The following is a 10,539-nucleotide window of genomic DNA, read 5'->3' on the forward strand; positions in this document are numbered from 1 at the left end:
ACAACTTTACATGATTAATCATGTAATTCTTTCGGGAGATTCGTGACGTCATTGGGACTAGATCACTCAGAGGGAACTCTTGGTTATATTAATTCTTTATCAGTGACTCTATCTCTTGATGTCCTTCCTCTTGTGCTAGGTTGTGAGGAGAAACTGTGGATCCTTTATCATCAAAAAAACGGACATAAACGTGGATAAAAATTGACCTCATCAACCAGAGTATGGATTTGTTTTCTCTGACGTGCCGCTTTAATAAAAGTGGACCTGGATAGCATAGTAAACCAGATGTGAGTGACATTGGTCACTGTTGTGTTTAACGATTATTTCATAAACGATTAAGTAATCTTGATTTTAAAGCCAGATTGTGTTCATATGATTCCGTTATAATGTTTACTAGACCGTTACAATAAGGGGTGTATGGTGTAGAACAACAAGAAATGATGCCGTCAGACGTCTTGAAATAATTTGATTCCTTGGAATATGAATCCCGGTCAGATTGTACCAAACAGACCTAAGAGGTTGGCTTTTTATAACTGTTGCGGAAGACATATTAACATAAAGAAAAACATAGGTACAGACAATACTAACGACTACTATCAAAATGACTATGGTTAACATGAAAATAGTTCGAGTAACAGGTCGCAACGGTCCTTGAAATTTCACATTTGACCATTTAAACTTTGTTGTAGCTTTGATTGACATTTCTTTACTTTGGTTAAACCTTGCCTTTGTTCCTGTGCGTGTTGGCCAAGTATTCACACTTCTAGCTTCAGCTACTGAAAAAGATAAATTTGTGCTCTTCACTCAGTTATACATACTTGTCACTACTGGATGACAAGACTTGATACAGTTAAGTTAGGTTCTCAATAAACATCCCGTTCCCACCAGGCCGAAACATTGCTTACACAATTAAACTCTTAAAATATTTCGGCCTCGCTGTGGAAAACAATATTCAGTTAACAGATGATAAACAAAAAAAATCATTACGAAGAATTCATTTGATAGTTAAGTTGAAAGAGGCGGTGCTTTATTGTGGTTTCTGCAGTTCATTTATTGAAGTTGCTTTCTTTCTTTATGACTTCTAAGGTTTCTCCCATTATTTTACACAAGAACAAACCATTTTTGCAAGTGCTTTTGCATGTTTTGTTTCGAACAATTTTTTTCCGATATGGCCAATTTTTCCACATCTTACCGATTTGTGAGCCTAATGTGAATATGAAGCCTCACTCGTGTGAATATGAATTTTTGTCTCTCTAATGTAGACTGAACCACAGCTATACGGAGTTTAATGGAAATAGCGTGCACGTTGGAATTACGTCCTTTATTTGTCTCAAATAGTTCTTATATTTTTGAGGTAGATTGAGTGCGAAATTGATATTGTGTCTTCTTAGTACCCTTTCCATTATCTCAATCGCTCTGGTTTTGGAAGATCTTTATTTTGACTTTGATCTAAATTTTGAACATTTTGACACGTAACCTTCATGGGTTGTTTTTTAAAGCATTATTTTGTGTTGTATTGTATACATTCTTCTGAAGTGTCTTGTGTAATGGGCTCTTCTCTGCATCCCATTTATCTATATCTGATATGCAGATTTCCCTATTAATGAATATATTCAATACTCCCAATTATGTGATCTGGATGATGATGACACAGCTTCTTGATGTCGTTTGAGATAACCATCAGCCACTCTATTGTCCTTGCCAGGACGGTAGATAGCATCGTATTAGGAACAGTTAGTTCCAATCTTGATCTCATTATTTTGGTGTTTTTATTCTTTCACAATAATCAGTATCAGACATGAAGCTAACAGACCGTTGATCAGTTACAATCATGAATAATCGTCCTGTCAGGGACAGCCTTCATTTACGTACATCTTCCACTTTGGCATGCCTCTCTTTTTTATAGCAGAATGAATGTCTAACAATCACTATGACACAAATTCCTGGAAGTAACGCAACAAGAGAAATGCATTGTGTAAGAGTGAACTCAATTGCGTAATCAAGCAAAGATTTTCAATTGCAAAGTGTTCCTGATTAGCAATAATTAAAAAATAAATATTTCGGAGTAAAATAAAGAGTAACTGAGGTAAAATGTAGTATTAAAAAATAATTTGAACATCCTATAAGTAGAATTTATTCATGTTCAGCTACACTTAAAACGGGTCGGAGAAGCGAATATAAAAACCACATAAGTTAATTGGAGGTATATATTAGATATGGTGACAAAATCATTAAATTTATTCTCATCATGTCTTAGCGGTAAATACTGGATTAGAGCGAAAATAGTTAACTTTGGTGTGATAAAATCATCTATCTTCTTGATGTCTTGGCAACAATGATAACTGATGAGTTAGAAAAACCAAACAGGCTAGTTTTATTGGAACATTGCTGAGGAAAAATTATTATTTATCCTCCAGATTGTTTGGCAACAATGACAATTCAAAGATTAGTGCGACCATGAACAAACCAGGAGGATTGCAGGAATCGAATGTGCTTTTAGTCAAAATGTCAGGACTGTCCTTTTCTCCCTGGTCTCTTATTATTATTGATAATTGACAGATTAAAGTGTCCAAAAAGGAAACAGAAAGATTGGTGGCTTGTAATATTGATCTCATCCTGGCCTGTAATCAACAGTGATCTTTCAAGGGTTGGAGTGACGAAAGAGGACATTAGAGGATTGTCGGTTCATTCCTCCTTTAAATCCCGATTTCAATCATTATATTGAAAGAAAGATTTCTTTCTAAGAAAGAAAAATACTGGAAAAGTACTGAGAGAGAATAACCTTCTCGTATTGGTAATTTGTTACCATTAGTATCAGAAGATTAGAACGACGAAGAAGGTGATTGAAGGTTTGCTGGGTTGAATTATGGTTATTTCATGATGTCTATTCAGAAAAGCTGTTGTATTGTTTCCCAATTGTCTAACAAGGTACAAGTACGTCACACCACATGCCCTAACAGGTTTCGCTACGGTTGCATGCACAATTTAAAATCTACACATCATTTTATTCTCGAGACATATATATCACGTGTTTGAATCTCATGAGTGTCTTGAGTTTGTTTACAAATATATTTATTCTGATAATTTCTTGTTGTCATCATGGTTACCCTTAATACTAATTAAAACATATTCGCTAACGCTCAGCCAAATCCTATGGAGTGACATGCACCATAATCAAACGCCTCATATAGAAATCAGACTTCATGAAGAATTTAAACCTACAGAGGTACCGTGTCGACAGACAGACAGAAATGAAATTTGTCCAATCCTATGAGTGATAGGCTTCGTTCAGCTAATTTGTTAAACTAAACTAAGGTTAACAAATAAACCACATTCCTAAAACTGTAAGTATTTACAACCTGTAATAATAGTACAAAATCATATCGTATGATTTAAACAATGACGTTTATAACTTCAACTTTCTTTCTAAATAGAAGACTGAAGGTTAACAGGAATGAGTCATAACACGTTTGATCAAAGACACTATGGAGAAATTAACATTGTGAGTGGATTTGTAGATCTTTCAGGTATTTTGTATGACTCATAAAACCATGCGCAGAATATACAGGCTACATCAGCTCATAGTTATACCAGTTTACTTGGTCTGATCAGCTTCTTCCAACAAATTATATTATGTTTGGGAGGTGTTATAGTTGTAGCTAAGACAATTGAAGAGTATTGTTCATGTCTCAACTCGAGTATCTAATGTCGGGCATTACTGAATTTATGTCGGTATAAATATGTAGGGTTCCACAGTCTTGAGCAATAATATTATTTTAGAGGCATATTTCTTATGAAATGACTGCGACAGGATATAAATTATGTCCCTTGGTCTCTTCAGAAAAGTTTTTGAGGTTTTGACAATAAATAGTTAGATATTAAGGTACCTTTACTTAAAAAACAATATTGCTCCAAAAAATATTTTTAAGAAAGAAAATCCATTTGTATTGAGCTATTTATTTGGAGGGCTTTTTATATGCAGTACTGTGTGTTATCGTGCTTATTTATTTTCTAATTTACTACTATTAGGACGAAATGTAGTTGTCAGTAGCAAACTTCCAAGATACAGTTAGACTTCGAGAGATTTCTATAAATATTAAGGTAAGATTGTTAGTAATTGCAAGCTTTAAATAGCTAAAATATATAAGCCTACAGTCGTAGATATAGAACGATCGTAGCGTTTCGTGGCTTATTACAATCAATATAATTCTGATTTTGTGAAAATCTCGCGACCGGAGACCCTCTTGATTTAGTGTCCAATTTATCTTACGTGTAACCTCCCACAGGGGTTACTAACCCACAAGACTGGAGTACTCGACCTACTGCCGTAGTCAGCGGCAGGGGCGGAGCACCCAGCCCCCGGGAGACATTGCTCCCAGTTACGCGACTGCACGGCGCGGTTCAGCTCTGCCGGAACTGGTCGAGTGTGGGCTCATGTGAGTCAGTGAGTGGGCCCACGTCTGTGCCGTTGTCGTGGATTTCTAGCCTGATCTCTCGGATAAATATAGAAATGGGTCACGACACTGTGGAGGACCGAGAAGATTCCATGTCCGACCTGCCTCCATCTTCGAAGATTCCATCACTGCAAGTTTAGCCTTAATGAAACGTCTTGGCGATAACATTATTATAACAATTAATGTCATACTTCTAGTTATCTCTCAGACACCTAAATTTGATTTTCTTTTAATTTGAAAAATATGGATAATCACATAGGAAGGAAGAAAGTTAAAATATTCTTTTTACTCTGTATAGTGTATAGGCTAACTTCTAAACAAGTTCATTGTGCCCAAGAGGCCAGGGTTCAAACTTCCTGAAGACCGCAAAAAGTGCTATTTACTGAATTAGTAAACAAACCCTGATGACTTATCGATGCTGCAGATGAAGATAAACAAAGAAAGAGGAAAATAAAGAAAATCATGACAGAGTAGCTTTGGAGATCGTTTTCAACTAATAAACTTCACTAATGTTTGTCTCTGGTTATAATGATGAATTAATTAGTATGCCTAATGAATAGTCTACTAAATATTTATTATGCAGCTTTTCAATGTTGGACTGATTTTTGAGATTAGATAAAGAAGATTCTCATCGTTGTGTTCCGAGTTGCCAATTGCAATGGGCTTTTTTAGCTTCTTTCTTAATAACTTATAACTTAAAAAGATATAAAAAAGCAGAAGTTTGGCGTCATTGTTTTATATATTTGAAGACTCAGTAAGAAATTACGATCCCAACAGAACTGTGTGTTGATTACTGCTTATGACAAGAGAGTGACAATTATTGGTGCTGGCTCATCGCTCTCGACATTCCCGAGCTCAAAGACTTCCGGGCGGACCGCGACGTGGGCAGCGGCAGAACTGGTGCCGGGCTGGGAGTGGGGATATAGTTGCTAATCGAGGAGATAACTACAGAGTCCCCAAACTACTTGACAGGGGGTATTTAGGGAACCACAACTTGTGCTGTTTTAGGTCTTAATTTGGGCAACTTCAACTAGCAGTGAAGTTATCATCTATAACAGAGACTACAACACAGTTCAACAAGTTGTTGCTGTTATAACATTAAAATTTATTATAAATTATCATTCACATGTGAACTTTTGCTGTAATCTGTTATGCGACGCCCCATTTACCACTGGTCATAGTGTCGAACCCCATTTTTTGTAAGACGAAGAGATGATTGTTAAGCCTTAAAATAATATCTAAATTAATTAAACCTCTTAGAATCTTTTTCATTTTAGATAAATAAACATATTGCAGACGAAATTATACTAAGCAGAAATTAGAACATTATTTTAAACTAAAAAAAGTAATAATAATTTATTCGACACATTAAACTCGTCAATTTAGAATTAAAATCATGTATAAATATTGATCTAAGCTACAAAGTCAAATTTTAGACCTATTTATTTACTAATTTGACTTTCAAATTACTGGAGAAATATACAAAATCAACTAGAACAAGGTTACTAAACAATATCATTCCAAGATTAGTAAATATCCTATGAATTTGCCCTAATTAATTACAAAACCAGCCAGAAAATGTCTGATGTGGAAGACATATAAAACAGGACTGGAGTTGAAGAGTCAATTTTTGCCTTTAGGTTTTATAGCATTTTTATTTTTTACTTTCTTGTATCCTGTTTTAATTATTCTAACAAAGTTCATAGTTTATTCTTTTGTTTTATATTACTATATTTATAAACTCTATGGGGTTTTATGATCAAATATGAGTTTTTATCCACTGTTAAAAGTGCACATCAACCCAGCAGTCTTAGGTAACTTCATGCCTTCATAACTCCTTTTTATGTTTGCTTCTTCTTGTGAGACATTTTCAATCAATCTACATATGCTATTTTCGAAATAAATTAGTTTGCTCAACTGACAGTAGGAGTATAGTATATGCGGTTAGCTACTTATCAAGTAATATAAACACCTCAATACCTCTTTGGCTTAGACTTAATTGCTGATCAAATACTTCCTTTAAGATATATTCAGTATCCTGATATTCTTCTATGGGAACGGTCCACGAGGATTGAATAGAAATTTTAATGAAAGCGAAGGTTCATATGTACATCATTTTAAAGGGCTAGGTAAGCACAGAAGTATGCCGCAACCACACTTCAGAAGCTTTTCACGTGGCAAAATGGTGGCAGTTCAAAGATTTTAAAATAAACTGTAAATTCAGGAAATTGCTACAATCTACGTAAGTGATTTTGTGTTGCTGTTGTTACAAACCATTAAATTCGTTGAATATGTATTAAAATAATTAGAGCAACTTCCTTAATTTTCTGCTGAATTAACAGTTTAATTTTAAAATCTTACTCAGACCCCAACACTGGTTTTAGTAAAGGCTTCTCATTAAGCTTACGTACAACTTTAGCCTACTTTCAAAATGTCTTCAGGTGGACGTAAAAATGTTTTCCAATTAGTATTAAATAATTTTTCAACTTTATATTCTCTCATACTATTAAGTTATTGTTATCGCTAATGGACGAAGATATTTCAGATAAAGTTCATCTACTCAGCAACAAAACTTGGTATTGATTCAGCAAAAAAAGGAAATTAAATGTATTAAAAACACTGACATTCACAAACTAAAAGCTAGTAGTCCCAACAAGCATTATCATCTTAATGGACGGTAACGGTGTTGATTATACTCTATTAAAGGACTTATAGAACCTATTATTGTTTCAAGATAAACATGAATAAAGCCTCACAAAATTAGATTCAATATCTTCATTTCTGACCTTGTTTGTTTCCTTCACTGTATGAACAAAACGCCATAACAAGTACATTGTAACCGACTAATACAGATCAATCGTTATTCTTTCAGCTTATCGGAGCAGAAAAGTCAGCAGAATTATTATTATTCGAAAGTAAAACAAATTCATTGTTACGAATGTTTTTATTGGTTTGGGTTTCGAAGATGTAAAATAGGTTTGGTTGCCATTCTGTTATCATTCCAAATAGGCCTAAACCCACATTTAAAAATGCTGGTAATAATATTGAACTGATTGATTTTCGGAGTAAGGCCCCAATTTCACCTTAATCTCCAAATATATTAAAATAAATTGTAGGTGATAGAATTAAAATGTTGAAATAGAATCTTCATGTGGCGTACATTTTGCATCCATAATTTACTTAACTTATACCAGATACCTATTTAGTGGTATTAGTATTCACACTTTATAACTGTTAAAAGTAAAAGATATTTATTATATATTGTCTAATACCAAACAACTAAAATATAGTATTACTATATTTATAGCAATTATTACTATTTTGTTATTGTTTATAAATCAAACTCCTTTTATTTTGAAAATTATTAATTAATTATTTGCTGTAAAATTACATTTATAGGATTTGAAAAATCGGTATCTATTTATAAAGGTTATGTTGTCAAAACAACACGAAAAACGAGAAACGATGCCTACCGTATCAAAGAGGCACGATGTCACTGGCGAACAGCTGATCCGTCATCCAGCACTATCAGGAAGGCACTGGCGTTCGGAGCGCCACCAACCGGTACCAGTTCTACCAATCTGACGGCGTTATAATGAAGCTTACTTCCTTGGTCGCCGCTCTTCAAAATGGTACATTTTCAAACATACGAACGGAATCTACGATCGTATTCAACAGCAGCAAACTGTACTACCGAATTTTTAACATATGACACCCCAATGCGTGCTTATGACATGTTCCACCAGCACATCAGCATCTTCAGGTCTTCCATATCGACGATCCGTCAAAAAACTTTAAATTGAAACACACAACACGTACTAACAACGGATAAAGTTGATACCTAATACATATTTACAGTTTAAAACGAGCGCACCCGTAGTTGAAAAGTGCCTAAGGTAAAACACTTGTATAATTGTTGTGGCATTCTGTATTGGGCAAAAGGAATGCAGTAATTGCGACGGATTAATATTAATTTAATTGTATTTATTAAGCCTCCAATTACGTTCCTAAAGAACTATTAGTATCATGATGTTTAGTTCTGTGCAATACAATTACATTTTTTCAAATTTAGTTTGTTAAGCGTAAGTGATAGTGATGAGTTTTACTAATCTGTTAAAACAAAGTAAAAATTATGTCTAAGCTATTACTATTAACATTATTTTTGTAAAAAATATTTTGTCATTCAAAATGTTTTTTTTCTAGTATTAAATTTAATTTGCTATTAGAAATTTTCTTAAAATAAACCCCAATACTGTAAATATAAAAAAGGATTTTACTTACATAAAAAATATGTAACATTTTACATTATTAAATACAGGACTTCTTGACTCTGCACTTATCTTATTCCAAACAACCTGTCAAGAAAATTAATATGAATATAGTAATAGTATAACGACATTCACTGGCTTATTAAGTCCTTTATGCTACAGTGATGCAAATCGAAACGAGTTAAAAACTTATAGTTGTTTTTATATAATAGTAGGTATTGATGTATGTGGTGCTTTCAATGTAAATCAAACTCTTGCTTCAACTTACCATAAATGCCTAGAATTCCTTAAACATGTAACTAGTTGTAAATTATACATTTCAGACATAGCAATCAAACAAACTGTTCAAGATTCACATAAAACAATTTAATCATTCTTTAGGAATTAGGGATTCACCAAGTTCAAAGTTTGTACATCAAGTGTTGAAATCGTGAAATCAGTTTACACGCGAACAGTGAAAACAATTGGTTTTACATAGTCTAGTGTCATTTCAGCGTGTAAACTATTGGCTACAACATTGCAAAACAAAAATCAATATGTCTAATATTTCACTTTGCTGGTATTCCAATCAAGTTCACGGAATAAATGTTGTTGACTACTGATTATTTTTGGAAGAATTCAAATTAATGCTTTTATAAATACATATAGATAAATCTTTATCACATATAATAAATTTAAAATCACACTAATTACTTTTTTCCTGTGTTTCTCATCCTATAGTACAATACAATCCCTTAGTAAAATATTAAGATATTATGGAATTATGTATATGGTCTATTGTATAGGGACATTTAATTAACAAAGCATTTTTTTTATAAATTGTTTTATTTATATACAAATATTATATTTAAGCTAATCTGCATTAGTATATTAAAACTAACAATTTCAAGTAAGAATGTCTTTAGAAGATTAAAAATTATTACTCTTCCTTTCTTCTATTAAATACTTATACAATTTATTTATCTCAATAAGTGTACACAGGTACACACTAACGTACAAACGCTTATAATAACTTGAACATTTTTATATGAAGGAATCAACCTTTTTGTGTCTTACTAAATAAATATAAATAGAATTTCACTCAATGATTTTGTATACTAAATGACAAATATTCATAACCTTTTCCTTAACCGTTCTTTTCGTTGTCATGGTATAACGATATATTATTACTTTATGTCTACAGCTCATCGGAGGAGTTTTTAAATAAATAACAACAAAATCCTACTTCACTATCTTAACAATTCGTAAGATTTTTGTAGGGGGAAATGTGTCGTTATATGCCTAAAAATAGTCAAAACGGGCTAATCGAGCAAAATATTTAGGGTACCTGATTAAACTACATACTTACGCGTGTCCAATGGAATAAAGCACAAGAGTAATCCTAAACCTATAAAATATCATTAATTGGGAATACATATTGAGCAAATCACGAGTTGCGTCATTCTGTATTTTCGGACTAATACGGCCTGCTTTGGTACGTCCCCATTCATATACACACGATAATGGCCAAATGGATCATTGACAGAAAACTTGTAATTTTGCACAAATATTTCTGTTCATTCAAAGAAAACCATTGTAATTGTTCATAACTAGCACGGAGGGAAGAGTACTCCTTGAGGAATATGTGTAACTTGAAAAGTGAATGGAGATTCCTAAGACATCAATAATTGTAAATAAAATTGGTTACACTAAACATGTTTAAAAATAACAAGGAACAAGTACACTACACCATGTGTCGTAACAGACTTTGTTGAGCTTGCATGCACAATATGCAGCAATTGCATAAGACCTTATTTCTTGACCTCGACATATTGTCG

The 10,539-nt window shown here is 33.2% G+C and overlaps 1 protein-coding gene across 1 annotated transcript in view; it reads right to left on the reverse strand.

Moving 5' to 3' along the window:
* Positions 1-8,033, reverse strand: part of LOC124370176 (trichohyalin) — a 109,241-nt gene extending 101,208 nt beyond the window's left edge. The window contains exon 1 of the mRNA XM_046828470.1: positions 7,928-8,033. The gene's annotated coding sequence lies outside the window, so the exon portion shown is untranslated. The remainder of the gene's footprint in view (positions 1-7,927) is intronic.
* Between the last annotated feature and the right edge of the window lie 2,506 nt (positions 8,034-10,539).

The sequence above is a fragment of the Homalodisca vitripennis genome, chromosome 1 (assembly GCF_021130785.1).
Source record: "Homalodisca vitripennis isolate AUS2020 chromosome 1, UT_GWSS_2.1, whole genome shotgun sequence".
Lineage (NCBI taxonomy): Eukaryota > Metazoa > Arthropoda > Insecta > Hemiptera > Cicadellidae > Homalodisca > Homalodisca vitripennis.